Here is a 4,003-nt window from a genome sequence, read left to right as displayed (position 1 = left end):
ACTAAAAGCACAAAACTTAGCTGACTGTTATGTTGCGTGCCTGTAATCCCAGCTACTTGGGAGGCGGAGGCAGGGGAATCACCTGAACCCCAGCGGTAGAGATTGCAGTGAGCTGAGATTGCAGTGAGCCAAGAACTGCACTCCAGCCTGGTGACAGAACAAGACTCTGTCAAAAAANAAAAAAAAAAAAAAAAAAAAAAGAAAGATATGAAAGAACAAAGCACTGGTGGTTTTTGTTTAACAGGGGAACCAGCTTTCTACCTAAGAGAGTCTATAGGTTTCCAAACACCTTAGGAACTTGGCATTTAGACATGGATGCCCTGTTAGGCCATTCTTGTGTTGCTAAATAAACACCTGAGGCCAGGCACTTTATAAGAAAAGGCGTTTAATTAGTTCACAGTTCTACAGGCTGTACAGGAAGCATAATGCTTTTGCGGAGGCCTCAGGAAGCTTCCAGTCATGGCAAAAGGTGAAAGGGGAGCTGGCATCTTACACCATAGGAGCAGGAGTTAGACAGAGAAAGTGGTGGGGCAGGGAGCGCCGGGTGAGATGCCACACACTTAAACAACCAGATCTCAGGATAACTCACTCCTATGGTGAAGACAGCACTAAGCCATGAAAGATCCACCTCCATGCCCAAACGCATCCCACCACAGGCTCCATCTTCAACACGGGTTGGCATCTCAACATGAGGTTTGGAGGGTACATCCAAACTTTATCAGATGCTTTTCTATCTGGGGGAGAATAAATAGCCTGTGTCAATTTTGAAATGCTTCCAGTTACTGCTTTTTCTCTGTCCGGGGACAGCTTATTTGGCACCCAATGGTGTGGGGAGATGTTAGTTTGAAGCTGGCAAGAGTCTTCTACCAGCTGTTCTCACTTCATGCTAAGATCCAGAGAGTGGCTGGGATCTCCTGAGATCTTCCACTTCTCTTTTTGGTGAGCATTTTGGGGTTTTACTTAAGTAAGAGCTGGCACTGCTGGGATGGCAGAAACAGATGGAATATACGGTCTGCAGAGCTCAGATTATGTTGGCAGATGGGGGTGGAGGGGTGTTATAGGTGCCAAGAATCCAAATGGTGGCATACCACATTTAGTAGGCTGCTGGCATGTGCATATTTTGTTTAATTAGCAGTTTCTGTAAGTCATAAGCATATGCTTTGTTACTTCTTATTGTTTTAATGGTAAGCTATTATGTACTTTAGTGAAATCTTATGCCTTCTCCGAGTTTTGCTTCTAATTAGCAACTCAGCACCATATGGCATCCACAGCCTTTCCTGCACATGCCCCATCACCCTCTACCAGCCTGCCTTGTCCTGTCCTGCAAATAGGCATTGCAGAAGATACAAAGGAAAGGTAGATGCAGATTCTTTTCTAAGTTCCCTTGTACGAATGGAGTAGAAAAGTGGGCCAGAAAAAGGCTCTAGGACCAAAACAATTCAGTGCTTACCTAGGAACACATGTGCCCTGGTAAATTCTGGTAAGAGGTAAAGCAGAAGCCAAAGGAGGCTACCAGTAGAGTTGGCAGCAAAGACTTGGAGGAATCTGACTGAAGCTAGGCAAAGAGAAAACAGACCAAGGGTGCCATTTGCAGGAATAGAGCCTAATGCTGAATTGAAAAGTTGCTGAGGTAGAGGCTCCTTGTCTCTGGTCCTAGATGGTGAGGATATAACCAATGTATAACTGCCAAATTGAATAACATTGCCCAGTTTGCCAAGACTCAAGCTCTCACACCAATTGACTTTTTGGAGCCCAGGTTTTTATAATGCCCCTTTCTTGTGTCATTGCTACTGTTTTCTATTGTGTGGCTTCATGGCAGCCATGGGCAGAGATCTTTTATTAAAATCTACTAGTAATTTCTGGGACCAGGCTATGTGTTTTAAAGATTTTATTGATAGAAGAGGAAAGTAAACAGCAGAAAATTGATTCCAATGATGAGATGTGGACCTTCTTGTATCCTATAAACCAGACTATAGCCTATTGCATTAGTTTATTCTTACATTGCTATAAAAAACTACCTGAGACTGGCTAATTTATAAAGAAATGAGGTTTAATTGACTCACAGTTCCATAGGATGTACAGGAGGCTTTGCTGGAGAGGCCTCAGGAAACTTACAATCATAGTGGAAGATGAAGGGGAAGCAAGTGTGTCTACATGGCAGGAGCAAGAGGAAGGGGGAGAGTTAAGGGGGATGTGCTGCACACTTTCAAATAACTAGATCTTATGAGAACTCTATCACTAAGAGAGCAAGGGGAAAGTCTGCCCCCATCATTCAGTCACCTCCCACCAGGCTCCTCCTCTACCACTGAGAATGACAATTCGACATGAGATTTGGGTGGGGATGCAGGGCCAAACCATATCACCTACCGTCCAAAATGCTTCCCTGCCTAGTCTTTAGGTTGATGCCTTGAGTCAAGGGCCAGTTTATCTTGCCAAAATGTTAGTACTCTAGAACAGTATGTCTCAAACTTTAATGTGCATTTAAATCACCTGGGAATTTTGTTAAAATAAACATTATGATTCAATTGGTTGGAAGTGACGCCTAAGGTTTTGCATTCGAACAAATTCTTAGGTGATGCTTACGCCCAAATTTGAAGTAGCAAGGCCTAGATCATGTCATTCTTTTTTTCCGAATTTAAGTGCAAACAATAGAAGTTCTAGAAAGAAGAGGGACATTCTTGTGTCTTGAGTTTATAGTCTGTTCTTTAGCACTTACTTCTCTTCTTAGGTCCTGCTTTAACCTAGGACAGTGGACAGTGTATATGCCCCATTTCCATCTTAAAGAGACTCACAGTGGAAGAAAGGAGAAAATATAGAAAATACAGAATTAAGCATTATTCATTTTCAAATGACTCCATGCATGAGATTTCCATTGTCTAATATGAACTGTACTTGGCCAGTCCTAAGCCATTCATTGTTTACTTCTAGCTTAAAGTGAAGGTTAGCTCTTGATATTTTTGGATGAACTTATTGAACAAGAACTCTTTATGTGCCTGTCTCTGTCTTTTCTTACTCTTTCCTTGTCTCTGTCTCTCTCACCCCCTCATCCCCACAAAAAAAATCTCCATATATCAACAAGAAATAATGAACTGGAATAGGGCCATCAAGTCCAACCATCCATACACTGAAATATATCTCCATTAAGAAGCAAAACAAATCCCAGAGAAAAATTGCATAATATACGTTCAGTTCCTATGACCAAATTGAACACTAAATTGTAGCTTGAAACATTTGAATTTAAGTGCAACAATGGCTAACTGCTTTTATTTGCACAGCAAACCCATCCAATTTGGTGTTTTTCCTAGAAAAAAAAGAAAAATATTTGCCTTAAAGGTAAATTGGTGTCTGTTCTTTTATTGTACTAGAAAAACACTGTGTTAGTTATCCTCTGCCACATAACAAATTACCCAAAATATGGTGGTTTAAAAGCAATCAGTTATTATCATGGATTTTGTAGGTCGGACATCTGGTCATTGCTTGGCTGGGCTCTCAGCATCAGTTTCACATAAGGTGGTGAGCAAAGTGTCATCCATGGCTGTATTCTCATCTGAAGGTTTGGTAGGAGCAAGGTTCAATTTCAAACTCAGAAACATCATTATTGGAAGGATTTATTTCCTTATGGGCTGTTGGACTGAGAGCCTCAGTTCCTTGCTGGTTGCTGGCTGCAGACTTCCCTCAGTTTCTTGCCACATGGTCTCTCCAATTTTCTCTCCATCACAATACTTTAGCTTTCTTCATCAGAGTGGGTGACTGGGTGAGCAAAAGTGTGAACAAGAGAGAAAGGAGTAAAAGCAAGACAGGAATCCTGGTCTTTTACTACCCAATCATGGATGTGGCAACACATCACTTCCGTCATATACTATTGGTGAGAAGCAATATTCATCTCACATGCACAGGGATGGGATTAGACAAAGGATGTCAATACCAAGATGCAGAGATTGTTGGAGGCCATCTCAAAGGGTGCTAACCACAGTGACCAAAGATTTGAAACTATGCACTTTCT

This window comes from Cebus imitator, unplaced genomic scaffold (assembly GCF_001604975.1).
Source record: "Cebus imitator isolate Cc_AM_T3 unplaced genomic scaffold, Cebus_imitator-1.0 Scaffold100, whole genome shotgun sequence".
Classification (NCBI taxonomy): Eukaryota; Metazoa; Chordata; class Mammalia; order Primates; family Cebidae; genus Cebus; species Cebus imitator.
Note: the sequence above shows the minus strand (reverse complement) of the source record.